Here is a 24,723-nt window from a genome sequence, read left to right as displayed (position 1 = left end):
TTTGAGACAGTATAGAAGGAGGTGGAGCGTATTATGCTAAGTGAAATAAACTAGTCAGAGAAAGACAAGTATCACATGATATCACTTATACATGGAATATAATGAACAAAATAAGCTGATGAACAAATAGACCCAGAGACATGGAAGCATGGAACAGACTGAAGAATCTCAGAGGAAAGTGGGGAGGGAGGGATAGGAAGAGATTAACCAAAGAACTTATATGCATATATGCATAACCCATGAATACAGACAATAGTGCAGTAAAGTGGGGGGGGGGTTGTGTGGTGGAGGGGGTAAAAGAGGAAAAAAGAGACATCTGCAATACTTTCAACAAGAAAGATAAATTTAAAAAAATGTATCATAGTGTCCCATTGTTATTTTAAATTTCATTGCTCTAACAAAAAATGAAGTTGAATACCCTTTATTGTACTCCCTGATTATTCATCAGTGCTACTTTGTAAAGTGTTTGTTCAAGTATTAAACATAGTTTTAGTAAGCTATCATTACTTAAAATATAAATCATAATTAAGGATACAAAATAATAACAATAAGACAAATAATAAAAATAAATAACGCAATGATTAATAAATAAGAATACAAGAATAAACTCTGTGTTTCACACACTCAAATCTTTAAGCTTACTTTTGCCCAACTCTGTTGAAGAATAATTAACAAGATAAAATTGTATATATTTAAAGTGTTCAACATGATGATGTGATATACATTTATATTGTGAAATGATTAGCACAATCAAGACTCATCCATAACCTGACATAGTTAAATCACTTTTTTGTAGTGAGAACACTTAAGACCTACTTTCAGCATATTTCGAGCATAAAATACCATATTATTAACTACAGTCATGCTGTATATTATATACTCAAAATTATTCATTTTATAAAATAAAATTTTGTACCTACTTCTCATTTTTTCCATCTCCCATCATGGACAACCAGCATTTACTGTGTTTCTATGATGTTGGCATATTTGTTCTATATGTAAGTGATCCCACACAGTATTTGTATTGGCTTAGCTTATTTCACTTAAGATTCATGTTGCTGCAAATGGCAAGATTCTTTTTATTATGGCTGAATAATATTCCATTGCATATATACACTAGATTTTCTTTATCCATTTATCTGTCAATGGACACAGGTTGTTTCCATATCTTGGCTATTGTGAGTAATACCATGATGAACATAGGAGAGCAGATATCTTTTTAAGATACTCAGGTCTTTTTTGAAATAGTATCTATTCACATCCTTTGACCATTTTTTAATCATGTTCTTTTTTGTTTGTTTGTTTAACAGTTCAGTTAAAGTTTCTTATATATTTTGGGTATTCATCACCGATCATGTATATATGCTTTGCAAATATTTTTTCACATTACCAAGGATGTTTTTTTATTTTATTGATAGTTTTCTTGTTGTGCATAAGATTTTAAAAGTTTATGCAGCTTCACTTGTTCATTTTTGAATTTGTTGCCTATGCTTTTGGTGTCATATCCCAAAAAGCATTGGGAAGATCAAAAAAGGAGATTTTTTCATTTTTGTTTTCTTCTAGGAAGTGACATCAAGAAAATGGTAACATTGGTCATTCCAAACTTTTATCCAACTCACAAGAAAACTGACTAGTAACTATCCATAGACAAGACACAATTTGTAAAAATCCCGGAGACCAGGGATTAGGTTGAAGCACTACACTGGGATGCAGAGACAAACAGAAGAGTAAAAAGAGTGGCTACACTCTGCTCCAGAAGAGCACCACACAAAGAGAGCCCCACCTCCTTGGTACTACAGTTTCTCCAGTGGGGGGAAAAAGCCCAATATCAACATCCAGCTCCTCTCTGAATGCTTCTCAGGAAGCTCAAACAAAAATCACATCAGAAAGACAATTGGGGAAGTTTGTGGGGCTTGATCACTGGGTATAAGATAGGGACAGAGAAGGCAGGCAGGACTGATAGCAACAGTTCCAAATATTGGTGCACCTCACTCTTGCTTTCAGTGTTATAAGAACAGAGATTCAAGTCAGCAGTTCTGCCCTGCAAGGCTGAGTTGGATTTTTCTGGCCAGGGTTCTTGGTTGGCAATTATACTTGATTTCTGTCCCCAGCCAGTGAATTATATCAGCCTTGGAGCTGGTTCTTTGGCCTTGCCTATGCACAGAGGCAAATTCTCAGCTTTACCTAAATTCTGAATTTAACCTCCAGTCTCACCTAAGCAGGAAGCCTGGCTAGAGAACTCAGGCAGATACACAACCTACCTTATAACTCACTGTAGGCAGGTAAGGACCCCAACTAACACTTCTACCCAATTGTGCAGCATAGCCTGTGGTTCCACCCAATGATGGAGACTGGGCAGTGACCCAGCAAATGTGAAGAACAATTTTTGGTCCAACCCAAAGGTAAGGTACACCTAGAAGCATCTTTTGCAGCAGAGCCCAGTCAGCAACGTTACTCAACAGGAGAACACAGCCTGTGAACCTGCACAACACTGGTGCACAGCCTGTGACCCCAAATAATAGCAGAGACCCCACCCAATCAGAAAAAAAAATGCAAGGCCAAGCTTCATAGCCTTACCCAATCACAGAGTCCAGCCAGTGGAGCAACCCTGCCAGGAAACACAGTCTGTGACCTCAACAGAGCAGAAGTGATTGCAGAGCCCAGTTAGTGATCTCACTTTATTGTGAAGTACAGACATTAACCCACCCAATCAGGAATACATCAAACTACCCTGCTTGAACAGGTTGCCCAGCCAGCAGTCCAAACAAACTATATAGTACAGAGAGCACTATTCTTTTGGCTTAAGAACATTGGAAGGGTTTTTGCCCAACTACAGATTCCCTCAGAAAGTTCCTCCTTCCTATGAATGCTGCAAACTCCCCCATTTAGAACACTAAGTTTAGCTAACTGGTGAATACTTTTCCTTGCCAAAGCAAAGCTTTAACTCTGGTACAAGACTATTTACTCAAATGCACAGATATCAATGCAAGAAATAAAGAATCAAGAAGAATCCAGTAAGCATGATACCACCAAAGGAAATCAATAATTCCTATAACTGATATTAAAGAAATGGAGATCTAGGAACTGTCTGACCAAGAATTAAGAATAACCTACATAAAGTTCAGTGAAATACAAGAACATGCAAACAGAAACTAAATGAAATTAGGAAAACAATGCATGAATAAAATGAGTAGTTCAACAAAGAAATAGAAATCATTAAATGAAGGAATTATATAGCTGAATACAATGAATTCATTGAGGATTTCAATAGAAGGCTTCAATATTAGACTCAGTCAAGCAGAAGACAGAATAAATACGAGAAAGGTCATTTGAAATTATGCAGTCAGAGGAGCAAAACATAAAAAGAATAAAAACAGTGAAAACTGATAGAACTTATTGGACACAATCAAAAGCAATATATATGTATTATTATTATCATCAGAAACATATATACATTATCAGAACATGATAGAAAAGATACTTAAATTCATAAAGGCTAATAACTTTCCAAACGTGGGGAGACAGACAAATGGACATCCAGGTTTATGATACCCTAAAGACACCAAATATGTTGAAGCCAGAAAAGGTTACACTGAAACACATTATAATTAAAGTGTCAAAACCAAAGTAAAAAAGAAGATTTTGAAAGCAAGAGAAAAGCAGCTAGTTACATACAAGGAAACCTCCATAATAATATAAGCAGATTTATCAAGAGAAGCTTTGAAGGGTGGTTGAAGGTGGGATAATATATTCAAAATATTGAATGAAAAATATTGTCAATTAATAATATTAAACCTAACAGCATTTCTTCTGAAATAAATAAGATATAAAGAGTTTTTAACAACTAAAACCGGTGTGACTTTATCATGTCTAAACCACCATTATAAGAAACACTAAGGGGCATTCTTCAAGATGAACTAAAAGAACACTAATTGATATTGCATAAACATATGAATTTGAAAAAATCACTAGCAATGGTAAATATATAGTCAAAGTCAGAATTTCTAATATTAAAATGGTAACATATAATTCACTTATATCTATAATTTGAAAGTTTAAAAAATTATGAAAAAACAGAACTATAATAATTTTATATTGAATATACAATATAAAAGACATATAATTTTAGCATCAATAATCTAAACTAGAAAGTGAGAAGAAGTAAAAGTACAACTCTTCTGTATTACATCAAAGTTAAGTTGTTATCAACTTAGAATAGGATGTTATAGATATAAGATATTTTATATAAGCCTCATGGTAACACAAAGGAAAAACTTTTAGTTGATGCACAAAAGATCATAATAATGAAGTCAAAACATACCACCAAAAAAATCAAGTCATCAAATTATGAAGGAAGACAGCAAGAAAGGAAGCAATAAGCAAAATATCTAAATGTAAAAAAAAAAATAACAAATTAATAATAAAGATAATAATATTAAAAATATAGCAAAGCATATACATAGCTGACAGCAATTACTATAAACATAAATTTATTAAATTAAATCAAAGGCATATAATGAATGAATGAAAATCAAGATCCAGTGTATGCAGCATAAACAAGAATGACTTAACTTTAAGGAAAAGTATGGAAAAAGATATATCAAGCAATCTATGGTAACTATAAAAAGCAGAGGTAATTATATTACTTTTAGACAAAACAGACAAGATAAATATGGTCAAAATGAATGAAAAAGGTAATTATATGATGATAAATGGTCAACACATCAAGGGGATATAAATTTTATAAATAATTATGCACTAGCATCAGAGAACCTGTATATGTATAACATGTATTAAAAAAACCCTAATAATAAAATAAGCAGGAATAGGGGATTTTATACGTTTTTTCTCAACAATAGAAAGATCACTTTGACAGAAATTCAATAAAAGAGATTTAAACAACACTATAAAATAAATGTAACTAAAATACATATATAACTATTCCATCCAACAATAGCACAATACACATTCTTCTGAAAGACATAGGAAATATTAATAAGATAGATTATATGTTAGGCCATATAAATGTCTCAACAAATTTAGGATGGTAGCAATTATAGCAAGCATGTTTTCTGACCACAATGATATAAATCTAGAAATCAATAAAGGAGTAATATTTTTAAAAATCACAAATACATAGAAATTAAAAAATAACTATGTGAAAAACCAATGCATGAAAGAAGAAATAAAAGGAGAAATAAAAAATACAAGGACACTAACAAAATAGAAAATAACTTTCCAAAACTACAGAATGCAATAAAATCAAAACTAAGAAAAAAATATATATAGAGATCAATGTCTACATTAAGAAAAAAGAGGAACATAACATAACTTTAGACATCAAAGAACTATAGAAAAAAATCAAACAAAACCCAAGAAGAGGAGAAAAAAGGTCATAATAAAGATTACATCAAAAATAAATAAAATAGAGAATAGGAAAACAATAGAAAATATTAACAAAATTAAGAATTGATTGTAAAGATAAAATTGATGGGGCTTTGGCTAGACTAAACACAAAGAGGGAGGACTCAAATAAACAAAGTAGTATATGAAATAGAATATAACACATGCCACAAGAATACAAAGGGTCACAAGAGAATAATATGAATAACTATACTCCAACAAATGTACAAACTAAAAAAAAAAAAAAAGGATACATTCCTAGAAACAGAAAACCCACCCAAATGAAATAATAAATAGAAAATATGAACAGACCAATTATAAATATAGGCTGTGAATCAACGAAAAAAAATCTTTCTACACTACTTTATTAGAATGAAGGATAAAAATCATTTGACAAAATTCAGCATCCATTTATGATAAAAACTTTCAACAAGGCAGGTATAGAGTGAACATACCTCAACATTATAAAGGTCATATATCACAAGCACACAGCTAAGGTAATACTCAACAGTGAAAAAGGAGACACTTTTTCTTTAAAGATCGGAAACAACACAAGGATGCCCACTCTCCCCACTTTTATTCAACATAGTATTTAAAGTCCTATCCAGAAATTCCAAGATGGTAGTGGATTAAGTGGAAGCTACATGGACACTCTGCCAGGACCAAACTGGAATTACAACTAAAATATAATAAAACCATCCTGAATAATCAACTAAACACTAGCTGGAGAACACCTTCATAACCAAGTAGGAAAAGTGGAGACCACATAGAGACTGGTAGGAAGTGTGGAGGCATAAGAGTGCTGGCCGGGCTCTTACAGGCAGCAGCTAAAGTTTAGGAGGCATATCTCAGTTGTGGCTGGGGGTTCCCACTGAGAACTCTGGGATCTAAATCCCAGGCTGGGCTCTCCAGCCCAGAGCACCAGAAATGAGAAAGGTACCCATATTACATTTGGCTGTGAAAACCAGCAGGGTTTCTCACTGTCAGAGAGAGAGAGCTGGAAATTGAGGGACTCTCTTAAAGGACCAGCATACAAAGTTTCATGTGCAGCCACTCACCGTGGGCTCCAGGGGAAGGAGGGCAAAAAGGACTAGTGCTGTGTGAGGAGAATCCAAGGTTGAGGACTCTGTGGATGGAGCTTGGATTTCTGTGCTGAGTCATTTCTCCATACTGCAGAGGACATCTTTCTCAGGCAGACTTTTCCAGCCAGGCAGTTTTTGCCTGAGCCGGGGGGAGCAATTGCCCAACTCTATTAGGAAACCTCTGGCCTCACCATGAGGAGCTTATGCCATGCTGTGGTCTAAAACTTGAGGTTCATTAAGAGACAGATTAACAGTCAGCTTGCAGGCAAAGGCATATCTCTGGTGCTTTGAGTCTTTGCCTCATCTGCTGCTGGACCCAGGGCTTGGAAAAGCAGACCTTAGTATGCATCTTGGTCCTTTCCAAACGCACCCAGCCTCATCAGAGGGAGCCACAAGCTGGGGATTGCTGAAAGCTCCAAACAAGGTACAAAGGGCCAGTCACAAACAGCATTTGACATTGTCCTGCACCAGATACTCTCCAAAAATACTGGGAGTCCTAGAAGATCTACCTAATACACAGAAACAAATCCAAATAGGCGGGCAAAATGTGGAGACAAAAAACAAGCCCCAAATGAAAGAACAAGAGAATTCTCCAGAAGCAGAGCTAAATGACATAGAGATAAGAAATTTATAAGATATAGAGTTCAGAGTAATGATTGTAAAGGTGCTCAACAATGTGAGAAATGATATGTAACTATGAAGGAAATTAAGAATGGCATAGCAGTAATAAGGAACATATTGGAAGGAATAAACAGCAGATTAGAGGAATCCTAGAATCAGATCAGTGAACTAAAAGACAGGGTACAAAAAAATCAATCAGAAGCAAAAAGAAAAAAAAAAAACACAATTAAAAACCAAGAAGACAGCTTAAGGGAACTGTGGGGCAACATGGAATATAACAGTATTTGCATTATAGGAATGGCAGAAGGGGAAGAAAGTAAGCCTGGGTTAGAGAACCTGTTTGAAGAAATAATGGCAGAAAACTTCCTTAATCTGTTGAAGAAAAAAGTTCAGGAGGCACAGAGAGTCCCAAGCAAGAAGAAGCCAAAGCAGCCCACACCCAGACACTTCAAAATTAAAATGCCAAAAATTCAAGACAAGGAGAGAATCTTAAAGGCAGCAAGAGAAAAGTAATTTGTTACCTACAAAGGATCTCCCATAAGTCTGTCATCTGACATCTCATCAGAAACTCTACAAGTCAGAAGGGAATGGCATGAAGCATTCAAGGTAATGCAAAACAAGGATCTGAAACCAACACTACTCTATCCAGTAAGACTATCATTCAAAATACATGTTGAAATAAAGAGCTTCCTAGATAAAATAATGCTAAAGAAGTTTATCACCACCAAACCAGCATTGCAAGAAATGTTAAAGGTACTGCTGTAGCAAGTAGAACTCCCTGTGGGGTTCCCCTGTGAGGTCTTTGGGGCCATGGCTTTTGTTTGCCGAGAGCTTTTAAATTACTGCTTTAATTTCATCAGTTGTTGTTGGCCTATTCAGGTTTTGTTAATTCTTCCTAATTCAGATTTACATGATCTCACTCATATGTGGAATCTAATGAACAAGATAAACTGATGAACAAAGTAGATTCAGAGGCATAGAAGCATGGAACAGGCTTACGAATCTCAGAGGGAAGGTGGGAGTGGGAAGAGATTAACCAAATAATTTATATGCATATTATGTGGTGAAGACATGGGGCAGGGGTGGGTGTGGGGTAGAAGGGGTCAAGGGAGAAAAAGGGGGGACATCTGTAATACTTTCAACAATAAAGACAAATGGAAAAAAAATAAAAAATAAAGTCTTAGCCAGGGCGATTAGAAAACAAAAATAAAAGGCTTCCCCTGTGGAGCTGGTCAGTGAGCCTGTCTTCCCTTCACATCTGGCAAGGTGAATTGTCCTGAGAAGCAAAGGAGGGAGAGGAATGCTTGGCCTGTGGCAGGTGGGCCAGGATGCTAAACTTCTGCACTGCCCGCAATTGCACACAGAAGAGCACGCTATCACACCTGGCCTTCTTTACCTTTCAATGTGTTGTGCCAGATGGCAGAAGTAAGTGGAAAATTGTAGGCAGAGCAGACTTAGAAGATAAAACACCAGATCAACTAAATAAGCATTATAAAAAATTATGTTTTGAACACTTTGAGACCTCTATGATCTGTAGAACTAGTGGTATAAGACAGTTCTTCAAGATAATGCAATGTCAACAATATTATATTTTACTAGTCATTTCAATAATCTACATAGTAAACACAGAAAAACAAATAAAATAACTGGGTGAAGGTGAAACTGGAAGACCAAAACAAACAAACAAAAAAGATGAATCTTCTGAACAGGAACAAAAACATAAAGAAATAAAAAGCAATGCTCAGAACTCCAGTGCAGAAGGGGGTGAAAAACAGGATGAAGACTTTTAACCTTTAACACTTGAAGAGAAGGAAAACAGAAGAATACTTAAAATCTGTATTTGAAATTTTGATTCTTATGGAAAAACAAACATACCTCTGGATGGACATGAAGCTGATGAAATCTCAGAGTCTCTTTACTCCTGGAATCTTTCAAGCATTGTTGGGAGTGCAAGAAAAATTCTGGTGAAGTTTCTGAGAAAGCACTTTGAGACCACAGAAGGCAACACATTGTTCTGTTAAAAAAAAAAAAAAAAAAAATGGGCAGCAGAATCAGACACTATAAATCTGTAAATGCTGCATTCTAGAAGAAAACCTCGGAGAAGTGAGAGACTACCATTATCATTATCAATGCCAATACAGTGGATATAGCGGGGAGTGAGGTTTGTTGAAGAATCTTATCACCTAAGAGAAAATTGTGTAAGAAATTTCTGTCTTACAAAGTTGATGCCTCGCCCGGCCGGGCATGGCTCAGTGATTGAGCGTCGACCTAGGATCCAGGTGATCGGGGTTCGATTCCCGGTCAGGGCACATGCCCGGGTTGCGGGCTCGATCAATGACTCTATCATTGATGTTTCTCTCTCTCTCCCTCTCCTTTTCTCTCTCTGAAATCAATAAAGATATATTTAAAAAAAAAAGAAAATCAAAGTTGATGCCTCAATTTTGGCAAAGAAATTTCACACTGCAATAACTGAGATGTGGGATGAAACACGTCTTAGCCAGGCTTACACTTTGTCCGGTGAATTACATACTCTACTCTTCCTGTGCCATAAATATGTGGTTGGCAAAATTCATGCCTGTTATAGGAGTGTCTGTTACATTAAGAACAACTGTGGAAGTTGCTTCTTTTTTCCATTAATCACCACAACTGCTTTTAGAGTTTGATGATACAATTTCTGTCCTCTTTCAGAACAATGAAGAAAGGGGTAAAGAAATAAAGGAAATTTGTTATTCTCAGTAAACAGGCAGGCATGATGCTTTTAAAATTTTAGTGGACCTCCTTTAAACAAGTTTTTTATGTTTAGATGGTAGAGTAACATAAATATTAGGTGGAATAACTATATAGCTGGCTGAGCTTTTGTACTTTGTAATGCAGTAACGGATTTTGATCTTATTACCATTGTCATTCTTAAAAAAGTTCTTTTACAAGACCCTTTGGAAAAAATCCCCAGAGGCAAATTTTTGATGTTTCTTTGCAGCCAGTAGCTTGGCTGCAGTGATGCATTCACTAAATGAAATTATGGAAAGTGAAGTTTATCAAAACTTTGGGTTAAAGAAGCCATCAACGTAATGACCAAATTTGACATTCAGATGAAGCTCCCTTGAAATTTCCACAAAGCTAGCAAGATAACCTGGAATCAGCTGACCTCTGAGAGTTACTATAAAGAAGCTCTAAGTGTTCCACCAGTGGAACATATTATTCAGGAACTGAAGGATATATTCTCAGAACAGTACCTTAAAGCTCTTAAATGCTTATCTCTGGTATCCTCTGTGATGGGACAGCTCAAATTTAATACATCATAGGAACACCATGCTGACTTATAAGGATGCAACTTAATCCTAACATGCTCTCAGCTGAGCTTCATTGTTAGAGAATCAAGTGGAAACACGGAGGGAAAAGCATAGCACTTCCACTCACCATTTATGAAGCCCTCCACCTGTCAGGTATCAAGGTTTTTCCTAATGTTTATGCATTACTGAAGGTTCTGTGTATTCTTCCTGTGGTAAAGGTTGAGAATAAATGCTTTGAAAATGGGCAAAAGCATCTGAGGAACACTTTGAAAGACCAAAGTTCAAGTAACTTAGCTTTGCTTAACAAATTTTGATATAAAATATGATTTGAATTTAATGGTGCACACATATATCAAACTCTGTACAACTAAGTCAGAACTTCCTAAAGATAATTCTTATATTTGATATTTGAAAAAATTTTAAATCTGAAAACATCTTACAGAAAAGCTTTAATGTGTATATAGACTACCTAATCACTGAATATCTTGACCTATAGGCTACCCATTGAGTACATTAGCCATTGATAATCTGCCCGTTTAATGTCTTCTGTTTGAACCCTTCTTTAGAGATCTAACTGTCCTTCTAGAAGATAGCATTGAAAGTGCCATGTTACACGCCAGCATAGTCTCTGCTAATGGCAGTTTGGATTTGTTTTAGTTGAAGTCATTTTAGACATAACATCTATTAACATTGTAGATCCTGGTGTTGGGAATTACGTTATCAGTTCTTTGAAAAAAATAAATTTGAGGAGGTGTGGAAGGAAGGATTTTATTTTATAAAATATTACAATGAAGTTCACCACTAAACTTTGAATAACAGGAGGTTTTATTATGTGGTTAAAAATCTGTAATGGACAGTTAGGGAATTACCAGGCAGCAAAATAAACATGTGAGCTTATCAAACAAGGATTTCACTGTAGATGTTATCTTTGTTCAACGATCTAAAAGGAACAAGCCAAAGTGAAATTGTGAATGGAAGAACACGTCATTGTTGTTCCAAATCCTCTTGCTGCTGTTTACATTCCTTTTCTGAGCCTACATCTTACAGGTATATGACGAACACTTGGGTTTTATGGTCAAGAAAGGATCAAAGGTCATGGATATGGACAACTGATTTATCTGTGTTTTTCCCCCCCATGACTATATCTACTACTTCATCTTGATTTATAAGCAAAACATGGAAAACCTACAAAAATGTATTTTGCAGTTTACCTAGGAATAATACAGAACGTATTGCTGTTATTTTGGTGAAGAAAATCAATTATGCATAATTTATTTCAACTTCAACAAAAGGTGAATTTTGTTTAGAAAAGAAAAGGAAATAAAAAGCACCCAACTTGAAAAGAAATAACTAAATTTGTTGAAGTTTGAAAAGGAAATATGTAGAAAATCTTAAAGACCCCACCAAAAACCTATTAGAACTAATAAAACAGTTCAGTAAAGTTGATCGATAAAAATTAATATACACATTTGTTGCATTTTATACACTAATAATGAACTACTAGTAAAACTAAGAAAATAACAACATTTATAATTATATCAAAATAATAACACACCTAAGAATAAATAAGCTAGTCAAAGAAAGACAAGTACAACATGATCTCACTCATATGTGGAATGTAATAAACAAAATAAACTGATGAACAAAATAGATCCAGAGACATAGAAGCATGGAACAGACTGAGGGGTCTCAGTGGGAAGGTGGGGATAGAGGAGTGGGTGGGGAGAGATTAATCAAAGAAATTATATGTTCATAAGCGTAACCCATGGATATAGACATTGGTATGGGGAAGGCTTGGGGCTGGGGTGGATGCAGGGTAGAGGGGGCCCATGGGGGGGAAAACGGGACATTGGTAATACTTTCAACAATAAAGATAAATTAAAAAATAAAACAGGATTTGAAAGATTGATATATTGAAAAAAAAATTAAAAATTAAAATTAAAAATGACAAGCACCCATGACATCTGGCTTTTGGGGAAAAAGTGGCTTTTTCTTCAGGAGACTCAAAGGGCTGTAGAACACTGATTCTGTGCTCTTAAACTTGCATACAACTCATCTGCTTCAGGTCCTCGACTGAGGCAGCAGCTTGAAAAGTGTCTAGACCATATGCAAAAAATATTAATTAATCTTACAGCACTTGGCACAGGGACAGGTATCTGTTAGAAATTTCTCTGGGACAGAATCACTAGTGAGCATTTTTCATTCTTTTTTTTCCTTGCTAGCCTGACATAGGTGAATCCCACTTTTTGTGCACACAATCTACTTGCTTTGTGCTGCTTCCCCAGGTCTAATACTCCTCCCATAACAAATTCCCATTCAACTAAATGCTCCTCCACTGCAGCCCACACCCTGCCCAAACTGGCACACCTCCACCTTGGCCCCTGCCTTGCCTGACCTGGTGGGATGGTCATACTGCAGACTGGTGCTCCTTTAACTTTGTCTCAACCAAACCAGACACAACTGTCAGGTTAACTCAAGCCTAGAACTCCTCCTCTGTGGCCAAACCTGGAGAATATTCAGTGTCCACAGAAGAGGTGCCCCTTGAATGCTTGGAGTTGGTGTTCAGGGCTATTGTGTTTTGGGGGCCCACAAGACTGAAATAATCAGAGATAAAGCTTGGTAGGCTACCAATTCAAGAGCACTGCAAAGACAACAGACTGAAACACACCTTGTCTCCCAGTGACCACTTCTTCAAGACTGAAAGTAATAACTATTTCAAGTAATACATAGATATAAATCCCAAGAGTGCAGCAAAATAAGAAAATAGAGATGTGCTTAATAAAACAAAAAATATAAAACCCCAGAAAAAATAACATGAAAATAATTTGCCTAATAAAGAGTACAAAGTCATTAGTTATAAAAATGTTCATTGATCTCTGAAAAAGTTTAGATGAATGCAAAGAGAACTTCAAAAAAGGGGTAGAAAATATACGGAAGTACCAGAGATGTTACAGACCTGAGGAATACAATAAGTGAATGATAAAAGTACACAAGAGGTGTTCAACAGCAACTAGATGAAGTAGAAGAAAGGATAAGTGGCCTCAAAAATAGGGTAGCAGAACTCACACAAGCAGAACAATAAAAAGAGAAAATAATTTTTAAAAATATACAGGCATGGATACATGGAACAGACTGACAGATTTCAGAAGGGAAGGGGTTGGGGGACTGAAAAAGATTAGCTAAAGAACATATATGCATATGTACATAGCCAATGGACATAGATAATAGTCTGAGGAAAGCCACTGTGGGGAGTGGGGACAGGGTGGAGGGGAGCAATGCGGGAGAAATGGGAGACCTCTGTAATAGTGTCAATAATAAAAAAAAGTTAACATAGTTTAAGGAACCTATGAAACAACATCAAGCAGAAAATCACTCACAGTATTATGATTCCAGAAAGAGAAGGATGAGAAAAAGGGACAAAAAATTATCTGAAGACATGACTAAAAACTTTCCTCACCTCAGAAAGGAAACAGACATCCAGAGCCATGAAGCCTCAAAAACTCTATATAAGGTGAAATCAAAGTGAGCCAGCCCAGCCGGGCTTGGCTCAGTGGTTGAGCACTGACCTAAGGTCCAGGTGATCGGGGTTCGATTCCCGGTCAGGGCACATGTCCGGGTTGTGGGCTCCACCAATGACTCTCTCATCATTGATGTTTCTATCTCTCTCTCCCTCTCCCTTCCTCTCTCTGAAATCAATAAAGATATATTTTTAAAATATATATATATATATTAAAAAAAAAAAAAAAGTGATCCACACCAATACACATTATGAATTAAAATATCGTAAATTAAAGAAAAAGAAAATATCAAAGGCAGCAAGGGAAAAACAACTTGTTATATACAAGGGAACTGCCAAAAGACTATCAGCAGATTTTTCAGCAAAATTTTTTCAGGCCTAATGTAAGTGACATAATATATTCAAAGTGCTGGGGGGAAAAATACACCAAAAAAAAACAAACAAGAAAACAAACAAAAAACCTTCCAGGCAAGAATATTCTCACTGGCAATGTTATTTAGAGTTGAAAGAGAAATTTTTTTTTTTTTTTTCAGACAAGCAACAACTAGAGGAGTTCATGAACTAAACCAGCCCTACAAGAAATGTTAAAGTGAATTTTCTAAGCTGAAAAGAAAGTGTACTAATTAGTAACAAGAAAACACAAGAAAGTAAAATTATCACTGGCAAAGGTGAATATATAGTGAAGGTAGCACACTAATCAATTATAAAACTAATAAAAACGTTGAAAGTCAAAAGTAGTAAAAAACTATAACTGTAACAATTTGTATAGGCATATACAAAATGAACAGTTATAAAATGTCATCAAAAATATAAGATGAGGTAGTAAAAATTTAGAGTTTTATATTGAGTTCAAACTTAAATTACTATCAACTTAATGAAGACCAATTATATATATATGTAAAAGTAAGTTTACAGTTTTTCATATGAAAAATGATACAATAATTAATAACAGTACAAGAATAAATTGTTTCATGTACTCACAGCTGTAAACCTACATTTGCCCCATGGCAGGTGCAAAGCAAAAATCTATAGTAGATAAACAAAAGAAAAGAAGAATAAAATCTAAACATAAAAATAAAAATATGTTCAAACAATGAAGAGGGCAAGAGAAGAAGAAACAGTAAAAAAAATAAAATGGCAAAATATACATATGCATCTATAATTACTTTAAAAGTGAATGAAATAAATTTTCCAATTAAAAAAAATAGAGTGGCTGAATGGATAAATAAAACGCCAGCAATCTATATGCTGTCTACAGAGACAAAGTTTTCAGATATAAAACTACATACAGAATAAAAGGTTAAGGGATAAAAAAGATTTTTTCATGCAAATGATATTCAAATGAAAGCTAAAGTAGCTACACTTAATCAGAAAATATTAACTTTAAAAAACTGTAATAAAATACAGAGATAAGTATTACATAATAATAAAGTCAATCCAACAAAATGTTATATTTGTAAATATATCTGTACCCAACATAGGAGCACATGAATACATAAAGCAAGTACTAACACACTTAACAGTGGAATTTAACAGCAATACAATAATAGCAGAGGGCTTTAATATTCTGCTTACATCAATGAATAATTAAAACTGAAAATTAATCAAGAAATATAAGCCTTAAATGGCACGTTAGACCAGATGCAATTAATAGTTATATCCAGAAAATTCCATCCAAAAGTAGCAAAATGTATATTACTCTCAAGTGCAGATGAAACATTGTCCAGGATAGATCATACGTTAGGTAAAAACCAAGTTTTAATAAATTTTAAAATATTGAAATCACTTCATGCACCATTTCAGAGCATAATAGTATTAAACAGGTAATAAATCATGAAAGAAAAATGCAAAATCATAGATATGTGGAGATTAAACAATATCATACTGAGCAATTAATGAATCAATAAAGAAACGAGAGCAAAAATTAAAAAAATACCTTGAGACAAATAAAACTTGAAATGAAAACTTTCCAAAATATATGCAATACAGAAAAAGCACTCATAAAAGGGAAGCATATAGAGATACAGGCTTACCCAGGAAACAAAAATCTCAGCGAATCTAACTTTATGCCTGAAGGAACTAAATAAAGAATAAAGCTCGAAGTTAGTATAAGGAAGAAATAATAGAGATCATAGCAACTATAATTAAAATACAAATCAAAGACACAATTAAAAAGTTAAAATACTTACAGCTAGTTCTTTGAAAAGAGAAACAAAATGAACCTATAGCTAAACTCTCTCTCTCTCTCTCTCTCTCTCTCACACACACACACACACACACACACACACAAAGACAGATAGGACTCCAAAAAATTAAATCAGAAACTAAGGAAGAGACATTTACAACTAATATTACAGAAACACAAAAGATCACAAGAAAGTAGTATGAACAAAAAATTGCATACCTAAAATAAAATTGATAAATTGCTAGAAATGTGCAATTGTCCAAGATTGTACAAAGAAGAAATAAAAAATCTGAATAGACCAATTTCTAGTAAGGGTATTATGTAATCAAATACCTACCCCTAGATAAAAGTACAAGACCAGATGGCTTCCTGGTGAAGTCTACCTAACACTCAAAGAAATATTTAATAACTATCTTCTAAAACTCTTCTTAAAATTCAAATAAGATGGAATTCTTCCAAATCCATTCTCCAAGTCCAGCATCACCCTTATACTAAATCGAGTCAAGGATATCACATGCAAAAAAAAAAAAAAAAAAAAAATTACAGGCCAATATCCTTGATAAACACAAATGCAAAAATTTCCAACAAAATATTAGCTAAAAAAATTTGGAGCATTATGATGGACCTAGAGAATATTATGCTAAGCCAAATAAGCCAGTCAGAGAAAGACAAGTATCACATGATCTCAGGTATATGTGGAATCTAAAGAACATAATAAACTGATGAACAAAATAGATTCAGTGACATAGAAGCATGGAACAGACTGATGAATCTCAGAGGGAAGTCGGGGGTGGGTGGGTAGGGAGAGATTAACCAAAGAATTTATATGCATATATGCATAACCCATGGACATAGACAATAGTGTGTTGAAGGCCTGCAGCAGGGGGTGGGTGTGGAGTAGAAGGGGTCAATGGGGAAAAAGGGGGACATCTGTAGTACTTTCAACAATAAATACAAATTTTAAAAAATTCAACAATACATTAAAAGGATCATGCACCTTGATGAGGTGGGATTTATTCCTGAGATTCAAGGATGGTCCAACATCTGCAAATCAATAAGTGGGATACAACACATTAACAGAATAAAATATTGAAAATCACATAATTATCTCAATAAATGCAGAAAAACATTTGATAAATTCAATATACATTTATGATAAAATCTCTCAACAAAGATGGTATAGCGATAACACACCTCAACATAATAAAAGCCATATATGAGAAGTCTGTATCTAACATTATACTCAATGGTGAAAAGATGAAAGCTTTGCGTGTAAGATCAGGAAAAAGACAAGGATGTCCACTCTTCCTACTTTTATTAATGATAATGGAAACAATACACAGATAAATTAATCAAGAAAAAATAAAGGCATACAAATCAAAAAGAAGGAAGTAAAACTCTCACTATTGGCAGATATCATGATTCTATATACAGAAACCCTAAGGAGTTCACCATTAAAATGTTATAACCAATAAATAGTTTCTGTAAAGTTGCAGGATACAAACGAAATACACTGAAATCTGTGCCATTTTATACACTAATAATAAATTATTAGAAATAGAAATTAGAAAACAATCTCATTTAAAATAAAACCAAAAAATAAAGTGTTTAAAAATAAATTTATCAGAAAAGTGAAAGACCCATACACAGAGCACTGTAAACATTGATAAAATAAATTGAGGAAGACACAAGCAAGTGGAAAGTTATTACATGGTCACAGATTAAAAGAAATATTGTTAAAGTATCCATACTACTTCAAGCAATCTACACTTTTAAAACAATTCCTAATAAAAAATCCAATGACATTTCCCCCCAGATTTAATAAAAAATATTTCTAAAATTTGTATGTGTAGGAAAAGGCCAGCAAACAACAAACAAACTCTGAAGGAGTTGGGTAGCAAGCTTCTCGGAATCGCAGAAATCCCCTTGAAAACGAGGGAGACATTTCTGACAGGAACTGAAAACAGATCCTTATCAATCTGGGAAGCTTGCCCCCAGGAGGGTTATGGCCTTAAGAACAAATGTGAATCATTAGCATAAAACAAAGCCATTTGTTTATGCGCATTTTATAGTTTCTGATCACTATCTTTCACACCTGCCTTTCTGTAACTCACAATAAAAATCGCTGGATGGTAAGGAGGGTTGTAGCAGCGCCTCCAGAGCCTCAACCCTCTGCATCTCCACCTAAATTCTACATTCTAGGTGTCTCGAGTTTTCTTCGCGTCCCGCGAGCACAACATGTATGCATCCCCAAAATACCCCAACTTGACAAAGAGATCATAAACAGAACATAGTGGTTATATCATTCTCCCTGAAACAGTATGGTATTGGCATGAAAACAAACACACAGACAAATGGAACAACAAAGATCTAGGAAATAAACCCACATATACATGGACAAATAAGTTATGACAAAGAAACCAAGGACATACAATGGGGAAAGCACACTATCTTAAACAAATGGTGTTGGGAAACTGGACAGGCACATGCAAAAAATAAAAAACACTAGATGTGGGGAGCTTCTGTGGCCCCCAGGATCTGCTCCTTGCACAGAGGAGCTGCCTGGGTGAGCTGCAGATCTGCTCTCCTGCTCCCAGGGAGATGTGGGGAGATGTGGGGAGCTGCTGTGGCCACAGGATCTGCTCCTCGCATGGAAGAGCTGCCTGGGTGAGCTGCAGATCTGCTCTCCTGCTCCCTGACCCAGACCTTGAGGCACCAAGGCAGTACTAACTTAGCTTGCAGAAGTTGGCCCTGGCCTGAAAGGTCAAGGGACAGTCAAGCCATATACCAAGCCAAGGACTCAATCCTTCCCAAAAGTTCCCATTAGAAGATGAGATAAAGATAGTTACCAAGGTCTGAGCTCATGCAGGTGGCAGGGTGTTTACTCTGAAAGAGCATTCATGTGGCCTTGAAGAAATGCAGGGCTGGGTGCTATTCAGCAAAATCAACAGTGTCTGTATAAATAGAGCTGAGAAAATAAACTCGGGGCTGAAGTCATGAGCTGCAGTCCTCCCGATCCCATCTTTTTTGTGTCTGTCTTTTCTCAATCCTCATCCCTTCCTCAGGATGGTTCGACTTTGCCGGTGGGCTCCGGCAATATATTGCTATCTTATGCCATAAACAAAAATTAACTCAAAATAGATTAAAGTCTTGAATGTAAGACCTGAAACCATAAAATTCCTAGAAGAAAACATATGCAATAATCTCTTTGACAATGGCCTTAGCAATATTTCTTTGGATATGTCTTCTTGGGCAATGGAAACAAAAGAAAAAAAATAGCTGAACAACATAAAACTAAAAATATTTTTATGATGAAGGAAACAATCAACAAAAACATGGCAACCTGCTGAATGCAAGAAGATATTTGTAATATATCTGAGGACCGGTTAATATTCAAAATAAGGAACTCATACAATGCAACATGAAAAAATTATTAAAACATGGGCAAAAGACTTCAAAAGACATTTCTCTGAAGACGATATACAGATGGTCAACAGACATGAAAAGATGCTCAGCATCAATAATCATCAAATAAGTACAAATCAAAACCACAATGCAATATCACTTAATCACTGTTTGAATGAGTGGTATAAAAAAGTCAATTAATAGCAAGTACTGTCAAGGATGTGGAGAAAAAGAAACCCCTGCGCACTGTTGGTGGAATTATAAATTGAGTAGCCACTATGGGAAACAGTACAGCTATATATATTTTTTAATTTAAAAATAGAACTACCATATGACACAGTATTTCCACTTCTGAGTATTAATTTAAATAAATCCAAAACACTATTTTTAAAAGGTGTATTTGCCTCCATGTTTACTGCAGCATTATTTTCAATAGCCATATATAAAAGTAGCCTAAGTTTCCCTTGATAGACGACTGGATAAAGAAACAGTACACAGGAGGCAGCAGAAAATAGGAACTGCGGGCACCTGGAGGCCTGAACCCTCCTGGCGCAGGCCTCGCCCAGGTTTGCTCGGAGGCGCCCACGGCGTCCATGGGGCTGGAGCCGAGTCCTCTCTCCGTTCATGCTTCTCCGGAGGGCACCTGGGCGCGGGGCCGTCCCCCCGGACTTCGCCCTGCGGTGGCCATGAGGCCGGCGCCCCTCATGGGCCGCAGCGCACGATGGAGTTCGGGCCTCGGAGAGTCTTCGCCCTGAGTGTCACTGTCGGAGACCAGCGGCTTTCACATACTTCCGTGTCTCGAACATTCTGTTTTTTTCTGCCAGGAGGTCAGACTCCTCCGATTTCTCCTAATTGCAGCCAGACTTCCTGTCTGGGCCTGGATGGAGCCGGGCGCGGTGGCCACCCTGGGGCGGCCCTTCCGAGGCTGGTTTCCCCGCAGGGCCCCTTTAAGTCCGCGCTTACTTCACACGCGCTCCCGTGTCCATGCTTCATGGCGGCAGACCAGCCTCGCCCGCTGTTCGGCAGGCACGTCCGTGGCTGGCGGCTGCTTCCCCTGCAGGAAAGGTAACCGGGCCCCGGGCGCACAACTCAGGGCACACTCCGCGGCACGTGGGCGCAACCTGCCGGCTCGCGGGTCACCGCGTGGCGCCGCAGACTCGCGTGGGGCCTCCCGGCCTGTTGGGCGCCAGGCCGGCCGGGCGCCTGGGTTCCCGCAGCGGCTGTTTTCCGCCTCCCACCGGAGGACGTGTCTGCAGCCCCTCGGGAAACCTCAGCTCTAGCTCTCGCCCCCCCATTCTTACGCACAGGTTTTCATTTTTAAACAAACGTAGTCCGGGGCCCTGTCCGGGCGCGTGGCGTCAAAGCCGCCAATGGCGCGCAGGGGACGCCCATGGGTGCTGCGCCCGCACGCCGTCGCTCTGCCCCGCGCTCACTTCAACATCAATCAACTGCTTTAAAAAAGCCTCGCGGCTTCTCCCCGCTGTCGGAGGGACTTGGGCCGTGACCCAACTGCGCGACCCGACCTGTTCTCGGTTAACCCTGAGCAACGCTCGCGCGACGTGGTGGTCGCCCCTGGGGAGCACGTGCCGCTCTCTGCTTTTGGGATGTGAGCGGCTGTGCCGCCATCACCACCAAGGACGGCGCGCCCCGCCTGCCCGGCCAGGGTGTGCTTGTTCCCAACGCTTCATGGCAGCCGAATCCCCGACACGGCCGTCGTGCCCGCCTCCGACCCGCGCTGGGCCCACCTGCCTAGCAAGGTGATTCTGTTGGCCGAGCCACCGCCTTGTCCGGGACTTGGGCTTCCGGGCCCAGCCATGTCGCAGCGCGATTAAGCCTTCGGGGTCCTTCCTCTGTGTGTGATTCGGCTTCCGGGTCCTCCCTCTGTATGTGATTCGACTTCCGGGTCCTCCCACTGTACGCGATTCGGCCTTCCGGGCCCTCCCACTGTACGTGATTTGGCTTTCGGGTCCTACCACTGTGCGTGCTTCGGGTTTCCGGGTCCACCCACTGTACGTGATTCGGCTTCCGGGTCCTCCCACTGTGCATGATTTGGCCTTCTTCGTCCTCCCACCGTGCGTGATTCAGTTTCCGAGCCTTCCCACAGTACGTGATTCAGGTTTCCGTGTCCTCCCACTGTGCGTGCTTCGAGCTTCCGGGTCCACCCTCTGCACCTGATATGGATTTCCGGGTCCACCCACTGTACGTGTTTCGGGTTTCCGGGTCCTCCCACTGTGCGTGATTCGGGTTTCCAGACCTATTCACGTTGTACGTGCTTCGGGTTTCCAGTCCCAGCCACGTTGTATATGATTCGGGTTTCCGGGTCTGGCCACGTTGTACGTGTTTCGGCTTCCGTGTCCGGCCATGTAGTACGCAATTCGGTTTCCGGGTCAACGCATCTTGCAGGTGCGGAACTGAAAGTCCCCGCACTCCCTGTGATTGGAGCGGAGATGTGGGCGGTGTCAGTGGCGGGAGAGTTTACTCCGCCCTGTCACGTGGCTGGACGTGTGGGCCACACACTGGGAAGTCGCGGTCAGTCGCTGTGGCCCAGTGTTTGCTCTGAGTGTGGGGCCGGCAGCTGTAGCCTTCACCCCCAGGCAGGTGCATCCTCCGCAGAGGCTGACTCCTGCCTAGCGGGGTCGGGGCACCGCTGGGTGAGCCCCCCCCCCCCCCCCCCCAGTGAAGCACTCTGCCTTCTGTCTTCTCGGGGCTTCTCCGTCCCAGGGCTGGTCCCTGACCTTTCACGCAGAGCGAGGCCTGCGCGTGGACGGGCGGTCGGGTCAGAGCGCACAGCCAGCCTCCACTCAGAAGGGAACCGCGGAGAAGGGCGCCCTCAGCCAGCCCGCCCGCCCCGTCCTAAATGGATAGAGCGTGCAGAGCCCCGGAGGTGAGTGCAGACCTTAAGGGAGACATTCCGGCCCCAAGCCGCCCGTGGCAAGGTTGTGGGCTGAGCGATGCGCCTGCCCCCCGCCGCCTCCCTGCACACCTGGCGGGAAGGACTGAGAAAAACGGGTGAAAACCTGAGTCCCAGAGGGCAGAGCTGGCTTGTCCCTGTGTCCCCAGAGCTCGGGCAGGGCGGCTGTGTGAGTGGACGCCCCGGGCTCCGCGGGGTGGGGCCTGGCGATTCCCGGTGACCACGGGGCGGGGGGTGAGTTTGTGGTGGAACCGGGGAGCCCCGGCCAGCAGAGGACTCCGGCCTCAGCCTGCGCAGCCCCGGAGGCTTCTCCCTGCTGGGCGCCCGTCCCCCGACCTTGGGCAGCACCCCCTCCATCTGGAGCAGAAGCCACGGAGACAGAATTTCCCGAGGAATCTAGATCGCAGACCTAACGTGAAAAACTCACCCAGAGAAGCGGACTTGCAGAAATGACTCTTGAGGCCGGACCGCGCAGGAGCGGGCGAGGTGACTTGTACACCCGTCAGACCCCCCCCCTCGCTTACAAACCTAGAGCCAGAAAACCCCTCCAGACTCAGCATCCTGAGGAGGACCGGCCATTCTGTTTTGGGGAGTAGAGGTGGGGGTAATAGGTGGAAAACTGATTCGTGAGCGATGGGATCAGGGTAAAGAAATATTAGGGGCGCCCTGGCTACTGTGGCTCAGTGGTTAGAGTGTTGGCCTGCGCCGTGAATGGTTGTGGGTTCAATTCCTGGTCAAGGGCACATAGCTGGGTTGCAGGTTCCAGCCCCAGCCCCGCGTGTGCAGGAGGCAACCAATCCATGTCTCTCTCTAACATCAAGATGTTTCTCTCCCCCTCCCTCTCCCTTCCACTCTCTAAAAGTCAATGGAAAAAATATCCTCAGGGGAAGATTAACTAAAAAGAAAAAAAAAAAAAAAGGAAGAAAGGAAGAATGAGAGAAATACTAGGGGCTGGGATATCCATGTTCAATAAAAAATAAAAAGAGTAAATGTCACAGTAAAAAAAAAAAGAAAGAAATAGTACATATATACAATGGAATGTTACTCAGTTATAAAAAGAATGAAATCCTTTTGTGACAACATGGATAGACTGAGAGGGTATTAAAAGTGAAATAAGTTATACTGAAGAGGACAAATTTCATATGATTTCACTTATATGTGGGATCAAAAACATTAAAAAATTAAAAAAAAACAGGAACAAATTCATAGGTATGGAAAAGAAACTAATGGTTTCAAATTTGGCATAAGTGGCAAAAGTGAAGGGGATTAAGAAGTACAAACTTTGTAAGTTATATAAATGTCTAATCACTATGTTGTACACCTGAAACTAATGTAATGTTGAATGTAAACTCTCATAAGCCAGTCAGAGAAAGAAAAATGCCATATTATTTCACTTATATTTAGAATCTAAAGAACAGAATAAATGAACAAACAAAATACAGACTCATAGATAAAAAGAACAGATTGATGGTTTTCAGATGGGAGGGGGTTGAGAGGCTAGATGAAAGGATTAAGAAGTACAAGTCATGATGTAAATTGTAGCATAGGGAATATAGTCAATAATGTAGTAATGGCTAACATCAACATCAACAAATGAGATGTGCTGGTGAGGATGCTGAGAAAGGGGAACCTTGGTACACTGCTGGTGGGAATGCAGACTGGTGCAGATACTATAGAAACCAGTTTTGGAAGTTCCTCAAAAAATTAAAAAATGGAACTGCCTTTGGACCCATTAATCCCACTTCTAGGAATATATATTAAGAAACCTGAAACACTTATCAGAAAGAACTTATGCACCCCTATGTTCATAGCAGCACAACTTACAATAGCTAAGATCTGAAAACAGCCCAAGTGCCCATCAGTAGATAAGTGGATAAAAAAGCTGTGGGACATTTACAACATGGAATACTATGCAGCTGTAAAGAAGAAGGATATCTTACCCTTTGGGACAGCATGGATGGGCTTGGAGAATATTACGCTAAGCAAAATAAGCCAGTCAGAGAAAGACAAGTATCACATGATCTCAGTTATATGTGGAATCTAAAAAACGAAATAAACTGATGAACAAAATAGATCCAGTGACATAGAAGCATAGAACAGACTGACGAATCTCAGAAGGAAGGCAGGGTTGGGAAGTTTGGGGGGAATAGATTAAGCAAAGAATTTATATGCATAAATGCATAATCCATGGACACAAACAATAGTGTGTTGAAGGCCTGGGGTGGGGTGTGTGCGTGGGGTAGAAGGGGTCAATGGGGAAAAAGAGGGGCATCTGCAATTCTTTCAACAATAAAGATTAAATTAAAAAA

The 24,723-nt window shown here is 38.9% G+C and overlaps 2 pseudogenes; both read left to right on the top strand.

Moving 5' to 3' along the window:
- The first annotated feature begins 8,434 nt into the window (after positions 1–8,434).
- Positions 8,435–9,127, top strand: LOC148090472 (52 kDa repressor of the inhibitor of the protein kinase pseudogene; annotated as a pseudogene).
- Positions 9,128–9,587: 460 nt separating this feature from the next.
- Positions 9,588–10,801, top strand: LOC148090471 (52 kDa repressor of the inhibitor of the protein kinase pseudogene; annotated as a pseudogene).
- Positions 10,802–24,723: the final 13,922 nt, after the last annotated feature.

Source organism: Miniopterus natalensis, chromosome X (genome assembly GCF_054644295.1).
Source record: "Miniopterus natalensis isolate mMinNat1 chromosome X, mMinNat1.hap1, whole genome shotgun sequence".
In the NCBI taxonomy this organism is placed as follows: Eukaryota; Metazoa; Chordata; class Mammalia; order Chiroptera; family Miniopteridae; genus Miniopterus; species Miniopterus natalensis.
This window is presented reverse-complemented; position numbering and strand designations above follow the sequence as displayed.